The following is an 8758-nucleotide window of genomic DNA, read 5'->3' on the forward strand; positions in this document are numbered from 1 at the left end:
TCACTTCGGTGATTGTGGTTCGATGGAGCTTTGTTATGTCTTGTGTTAGGCTATATTCTGATTTCGATTACAACTTTGTATAGAAGATAAATCAATAATAATTATTATTTTTGTATAGGCTGAGTAAAAAAGGAATGTTTGCTTATATTACAGAATAAGTTATATATTTTTTTACAATTTGTTTTTTTCTAAACGTGAACACATTTTACGATTTTCTTTGTATTTTTAAAAAGGTTATCCCTTTGGGATTCCGTTAGAGAAGATTAGAAAATATTTACTGTCGTAAATAACCCAGACTAGACTTCATCAATATTTTTTTATCTTAATCTTAGATAAGCTCTACTTGGCTGTAGGCGTTTGTGGAAGGTGCCATCCACTCATCACATATGCTACCACCAAACAGAAATTTGTATTATTGAGTTCCGCTTTGTAGGATGAGTGAGCCAGTGTAACTATAGGCACAAGGGACTCAACATTCGTGAAATTGGCAGCGCATTGGCGATGTACGGAATGGTATCTATAACAGCGCTAATGTCTAAAAATTATGAACACTTGCTATTAGATGGTTCTTAAAGGTAAACGATATAAAGGCAGCAGTAATGCTATTTTAAACTATGTATCGAATAATAAAGTCAGCCCAGTGAGCAAATGAACTGTATGCATTTTTTATAATGTGAAATAACCTTGTGTAAGAATGTCTGTTTTACGGCTGACCCATTTGTAAGGAACTGGTGAACGTAAAGAATCTACTAGGCATAGTAAATGATAGTGAAATTTAACAAGAAATATGATATGTTTCTAGTTAAATTACTTTGTTTTCTATTACAATAGTTGTAGTTTGCGTGATGGAATTTATAAGGACTTACGAATGTGTTTGCAGCAAAGGATACATTACAGAAATATCTCTAAATAATTCAAATATTATAAAGTTCGTCACGCAAAACGATATTCGTGTGATGATTTCGTATAAATATTTTTGTTTTGTAATTGAATTACAGTTATATTTAAAAGTATTGCTATTTTACGTTTTCGTAGACATTATAGTTTCCCAGTACTATAATATACATTTAAATAAGAGTTCGTTTCTTAGTGTTATGTCATAATTATGTACCTTAAAGAATTTGCGAAATATAGTACGCCTTTCGCATATTCTTGCTTAAAAAAATAAACTAGTTAAATTAATGAGTAATTACTAAAGTAATGCTTGTAATCAGATATTTTTTAATAGTCAGAAAATCAGAAAGATTGACCTGGAAACCATGATTTGGTTATAAAGGTTGAAATCTTATACTTATTTAATACATATAATTTTCTAATATCAAAAATGACTAAAAGCAAATTTAGTCAAATATCCAAAATGTTATCAAATAAAAATTATAAAGATTAAAATTTAAAACAAATGCATTATAAGTAAGGTAAATAGAAACATAATAAATGCATCAGATAAATGTTAAAATTACTAGTTAGATAGTGGAAAGTCAGGAATGAATAATATAATTAGTATAAGTAATATTTATCCATATTAAATGTGAAATAAACTTTGACTGTATGTTTGTTACGTTTTGACTGTCTGCTTATGGTAAAACTGAACCGATTTCGATGAAAATGTTTTTTTTTTTAAATCTATTTCTCGAAACGAAAAAAAGGGCTGGAAGTTGTGGCTGCAAAATATTAAATATTTTAGTAGAAATGGGTGAGCAGGCTAATTGCAGATTGCGAAGGGTTTTTGTCACAAGCGGAATTCCATGCGGGCGAAGCGGCGGCTTCAGATAGTTAAATATAAATTAGTTGTATTGAATTTTGGAATTATAATTCATTAGCAAAATGAATTTGATTTATTATTCCATGAGTTAATATTCGTTTATATAGGAGACTTCCAAGGCAACTTTAAGAGAGGTGCGACCTTAAGTGGGTGTCATTCTATTAACTAGTCTAATTAATCTTAAGTCGGATTTAGTAGACACCGAAAAATGACAAGGGAAACAGGTAAAATTTTAAACAGAAAATATTTACCGGCCGAGCACCAGATTTTGAAATCTGTATGAAACATTATGCGTCATAATATACGCGTCTGAGAACGTTGGGCCATATAAAAAATCCCCTAATCTAGTAAACACGGGAAAATGACTCTCTCCACGAGAGGGGCGCCACGTATTCGGCAAAATTCGGGCAACTTAATCTTTACGGGATAAAGTAAAAGGAGACATGACCCAGGTGGCACCACAGGCACGCGTAAATTTAGACCCTTTGTCTTTCCTGAGCGCTGTACCGGCTTTATCGTTAATTATGAAAGTGATGCTCCTTAATGTAATACAGGTCATTCTCGGTAATTACATTTTCCTTTTATTAAAGTGGCTTTCTTCATTGAAAGCGATCGGATCATTTCGTTTACGCTTTAATAAAAAAAATCATATGACCGATCTTTTTTTATTAAGGAGCTTTTTGTTTATTTTATCGTGCTATACTTAGTGCGAAATAAACTTTGTCTACTAATGTTCTTTTGATAAAACATTAAATCTTCGAGCAGTTAAATTCGAAGAAGTAGTTAGACGGAGAAGGATTTAAACTAAGCGTAAATAAAAGGGAGCATTGAGAGAACGAAATCACCGGAACGGTTTTTCATGTTTATAACACAACATTAGCTGGTGGGCCGTCCGGCGTCCAGTCCGGCGCGTAGTAGCTACGTGCGGCGTAATCGCCGTCCGTGGACTTCTGTGAAACACGGAAAACCGTTCAGACGACCCCCTATCCCCCACCACCCACGCCCACCACTTTTACGATGAATCTTCGTTTCTCCGCATCAAGAAGTAATTTTAGTGTTCCTTTGCCGATTCAATGATAGCACTCGGCCTGATTGGTTAAGCCCCTCTTTGATTTAATTTCGGGTTAAGTTGCTTTGCGGTGAGCCCCGTGGGATCTTGGTTGGACCTTACCGATATTTTTAACAGTTTCTCTTATGCTAATGCAAACTTGGACTGCAATTACTTTCGAAGTATTTCTTAGTTCCATTTAATAAAAAAAATCCGCAACTGATTTTTCATAGTCAAATAACTTAATTTTGTTAAATACAGCAATTATAAAATTAATCGTATCTACTTTAGGTATATTAACTTTTGTTTATACATTGTTGATATTATATATTGTCATAATTTTATTTACATATAAATAAACTGCATCCGTGCAAAGTCGGGGCGGGTCACTAGTTCTCTATATAAAATTTCATCTAGAAAGTTAGATGAAAAAATGGTTGCTTTTTATATTTTATTGCTGTTTTACTGATTTGTGAACATGTCTTTATGTATCTAGTATTTTAAAATACACTAAGATATTCGATAAAGCTTCTGGTACTTAGCTTGTATTTTCTCGGATACATAAGACAGAATTCTTATAAAACTCAGTTATTTCCACTTTACTCTGAATCGTAGCAGATGTCTCGTATGCATGTCAGTGCCTTGTATCGCAGCGTCCACGGGCCAGTCGTCATGAATACGTAATACAAGGGCAGGACGCGAATTCTTTCGTTTATTATTCAATCATTCGTTCGGCGCGAGTCGGCTTTAATTTCATGGCGGGTGGGCACAGTGCCCCAAGCGACAACCGGGGCATGCCAGTATGGAGATCACACTGTTACGGAAGATAAATGGTGTTATCACATGACGGAAGATAAAGTATTTTACGTCCGTCCTCGAAATATGCTAAGCACTATTAAATATGCAATATCAATACACTCTGTATAACAACACTGTCTAAATGTAAATACGATAAATTTCATTTTAAGCGCGTAGTCTATGTATATTAATATAATTTTAAGCGTTGCTATTTTTTTATTTTTGATTCTGCTTAGAGCACACAATTACAAACGCAAAAGCCATTTCCATACTTTTCGAGCAAACAACAGTGAGCACTGCGAAAAAGACAATTCTTATTCTAAAAGGCGAAGCCGGTGAGGATGTGGAACGAGTGCGTGCCTGTTTTGATTGAAACCGCCCGCGCCGCCCGCTGCCACCATCGCGACCGGCACCGAATTGAAAACGCAAATTTAGTGACACATCTATTAGCGAAAATGTGAAGGAGGCACAACCAGAAAATAGGATCGCTGAACAGAAGACTATAATGTAACAATATTTCTCTTAAAAAGTGTACTTAGTTTTGTGATCGAATACACGCTTCTATAAGTACGCTGTGTGAGGTCGCACGTTTCATGTGGTTTTATAATACTCGTAAGATGTCGTTCATTCTCGTTCCTCCTCGCATACAAAGATTTTTTATTACTTTAAACTCGGAACAAAGTGTATAAGCCCCGAGATATTGTTCCCGGCAAACATCTTTGTGAAACTCCGCGGCAAAGTAACCAAAAGATATTCTTATACAGAAGTGCATGCATGCGGTATGAACGTGAACGGGGAGTTTTACTTGAAGCTATCTCGTGAAATCATTTTTACAACTATCAAAGGGAGCGTGACATTAAAATTCAGGAGACGGTCATGCGACCTTGTACTGCCGCGTACCTTTATCTTCGTTTGCTTGGTCCGCATAAAAAACTACGTATTTTGCTCAATAAGAAATGTAAATGTCCTTTTAAATTTTTGAATTTAAATTTGTAACTAAATTCGTCTCCACTGAGGAATTTTAAATAATTTTATCCCTTTAGAAATTTTGCGTTTAATTTTTATTTCGGTGAATCAAGTACACGATTTCATTTTCTTAAGCTATTAGATTAAAAAATTTCAATAGTCGTGGTTGTGAATGATAATGTCTACACTATTTCAATTACTCATACCGTAGGACAATATGCACTAAGCACTATCTGAACGGTCGCATTCGCACACGATTCAAATAAAAAAGTCCGCCATCACTCAAGTATGCGTCGCCATTCAATCGCTTGCCTAGAAATTTGCTCTCTCGACCCGTAAGAAATGCAGGATACGCCATTTACTAAGAATTTACTAAACAATTAAGGACTTGTAAAGTTTTATTCGTATCAAATCAACTTTGCTTTAATATAAAACATAAATAACGATTTCGCGTATAGTCATTCTCAACGACGATTTGCTAATTATGCAAAAGATATTTTTGCGTATATATATACGCACGAAACCATGTTTGCACGTTCTATTGCTAGCTGTTTAATTTTGATTGGCTGCCTATCTGACAAATCCAAACCAAATCGCTATCACTTACCTGTGATTGAAAATATTTGACAGAAAAAATCCAATTCCAAACGAGATCTTATTATGTGTAGCCCTTCATACTAGCCTAATTCTTATCCAATGAGGAAGCTAATAAAATATATAGCCAATTAAAAAATAAACAATTACACTATTAATTAATTATTGAATATTATTTCTCAAAGTTTACTTTTATCATTTTATAATATAAATTTGTGTTTTTGGATCGTGATATATTATAATACTAATTACATTTGTTACGAATTTGAATATTATTCTTACATAAAACGATGTAATAGTTTTAAGGTGATTTTATTATGATGAATAAAATGTTACTTCTAATGTCGTATCCATGTTATTTCCAATATAGTTTAGAGGCGTTCGAAGCGAGATGTGACCCCGGTTCCTACACGGTCCTTGCAAATGGACAGGAAAAAGACGCGGGAGGAATGCGTGGGTGCTTTTAATTTAATTTTGACTGACACCGAATTGGAATCGAAAGTTTGCTATCGACGTGCTCAGCCGACTAATCTGGCTCGTCGTACTTACGTAATTCTTTTAATATTTACAACATTATGAATGAAAATAAAATCGAATGATTGATGGTGAGGTTTTGTGCAAAGCTGTCTGGGTAGACCCAACTTATCAAATATTCTACAGGAAAACTACGATGACGTTACTGCTATGTGACAGTTTGATAGGTGAGTATGCCAGTGTTATTACAGCGCAACGGACATATTAGTTCTATTGACGGCATAAGACGGTGGTGACTATTTATCAACCAACCATTAGATGGAAATTTTGTCCGTTGGCCATTGTGTATAGAAAGAAACGAATGAGATCATTAGTTTTTTAAAAAATATATTGGTCCTATTACATTATCCAAACCGTTCTTTAATATAATATTGTCACTTGATCTTTTAGAATTTTTTCGGTTATTTTAAATAATAGCTACATTTTACGAAATGAAACACATTTATTTATGACGAGACAGAATTCAATGAATTTTCGCGAAGCCCTCGAGCGTGCTTGTTAGCGTAGCAACATACGGCGCGTGACGACGCAATAACCTTCAGAGCCTATGCACACGCATACCATTTATACTTTATATGATAATAATTAAAAAAGTAAAATTTTCTATTTCATTAGATCATTTTAAATCTATATAAATTCAGCGCCGAAAGGGACTTTAATAAGATTTTGAGAAGAAACTAATTGTCTAATGGTTCTTTGGTGTACGCTTTATATTAAAAAAAAAAGAAGTAATAAAAGTTAGCCAATATCAAAGATCAAGTAAGATCTTACAAAAAAAAAAAAACGAAAGATAGGTTTTAGTTTGCAAGTCGAAACTGTTATAGTTAAAACAATAAAGAGCACCTGTTTCTTGGGTACTTCAGATACTTTCTTCGCCTTTGGGGAGCCGGTGTCAGTAGGGCAAATTTCATTTGGGCCGTTAGAGGTTCTACAAACTTTGTCCGGGCTTCGAAACACGTGTTAACACGACTCGTCTTTGAAAAACTGGATAAGGACCTTATTTATATGGGGTCAGCGTACGCCGCGACAAAGGAACATGATGTTATTACTGTTAGCTGGCACCCATTAATGTGATGTGCGCACATAATATTATTTGCGAATAAAGCCTCGTCTCCATTAAATATTAAAAGCCACAAAAACAGTAAAGAAATTTCTGGTAACCATAAAACATTGCGCTGATATAATAACGCCCTTTGATAGGGATTCTATTATATTACGGCTGTAAAATAACTATACAACTTGCGGGTTCACTATTAATTTTAATTAAACATGACTTGTTTAAAAATTACATTACATAATTTAATTGTTAGTGCAATATTAAATAAAAATGGGTATTGTGATTTGTTTTGTCAATAACTTAACGCATTTTTATTTATATATGAATTTTATTTGCATAAATAAATACAAAATCTTCCAGACAATCCTAAATAAAAACAGAGTAGGATGCAAACTCGATGAATTGAAACAAAAATATTGATAGCAAAACAAGAACAATTAATAAATGCACTCACAGACAAACTTAAATATAATAGTGACATAGATGAACATATTTGTTTTAACAGGAGACATCTCCTCGCAAAGTTTTACATTATAATTTTATTCCTTTATAAATTAATTACACCTTTAATTGCATTACTCACAAAAAGTGTACATGATGTCAATGTATTCCTATACTTCTACTTGTGGGCACTGAATGAACTTTACAAAAATATCTCTCTACAAACTTTTGTATTATGAATAAATATAGTTAAGAAATATCTATCGGAACCTTGTTATTGGAAAATTGATAGACGTTTTTTTCCGGTACAAATATTAAGAATTATTTTAGTTTTAGAAACAGCGTGTTACTTATATATTTGATTTATTTTATTTACCCAGTGGGTTGGTTTTCTGCTCGCACGTACTAAACGATATTTGGCGATCCCTAAGACGAGCCGTTTGTCACGTACGTGACGCAACGGACAAAATGGAAACTTCACTATTGGCGTAACGTACAAATAAATACGTTACCGTTTAGTGTTTTCGTATACTTACCTTCTTCACTTAAGTAAAACAATGTGTAATGGTGTTTTATACTTTAAATTATCAAACATTTTTTTATATATGTAGGCAACCTGGCAAATGAGGCCAACCTTGGGAAGATGTTACGTTCCTTGTCCCTGTAGTCTTGTCGTATCCTTCAAACTCGAAAACAAATGACAAGCATTGGTCTGTCGGTAGAATATTTTATGATTGGGTAGTACCTACCCAGACGGTCTTGCACAAAGCCCTACCACCAAGTAAAGTATAAAATTTGATAACTTCGACGACTTGATAAATTCTACGTTAGTAGAAAATGTTTAAAGAAAACTCACTTTTCGCTATGAGCCAAGTAAAGGTGTCATTTTTCATTTCAGTAAAAACGTTTATTTGAACGAATTGTGTGGCTTCGGGGTAGAACGGACTTCCATCATAACAGGAAAAAAGGAAAGTTGAAAAAGGCTACGGTTTCCGCGCACAGCCCTGTGGAATGTCACCTCAGAGCGATGATAAAATAATATCGTACGCCAGACTAAGCTAGATTTTTCGTCTTTCTATCCGTCACTCCTACTTACGCATCTTTCGTTTGGTTATAAAAATTGAATTCCCACAAGCAATATATAACTAAAGTCACTCTCTCCATAATGACGAGTGCTCGCTGTGAATAATAACCATTGAAATATCTTAATTTTTCAGCTCAGCCTTTTTATGTTAGAGTTTGGCGGACGAGCAAAAGGGACACCTGATGGTAAGTGGTAACCATTGCTCATAGACTGTGGTGTTACATATACTGAGTCCTACTGTTTTGCGGTAGATTATCCGATGAGTGGGTGGTACCTACCCGTCTGGGTCGCACAAAGCCCTACCACCAAGTGACACTTGACAAAAATATACTCTACAAAATAAACGCGGTGGCATTTTAGTTATTATACTTTACTTTTGTATTTTTTTTTGTTTCTAGTACCTTTCCATACACGCAAAAAGCTTTGTTGAAAATCTTTTTGTACAAAAATACTTTAACAGATGACTGTTGTCGC

This window comes from Vanessa atalanta, chromosome 3 (genome assembly GCF_905147765.1).
Source record: "Vanessa atalanta chromosome 3, ilVanAtal1.2, whole genome shotgun sequence".
NCBI classification, from domain to species: domain Eukaryota; kingdom Metazoa; phylum Arthropoda; class Insecta; order Lepidoptera; family Nymphalidae; genus Vanessa; species Vanessa atalanta.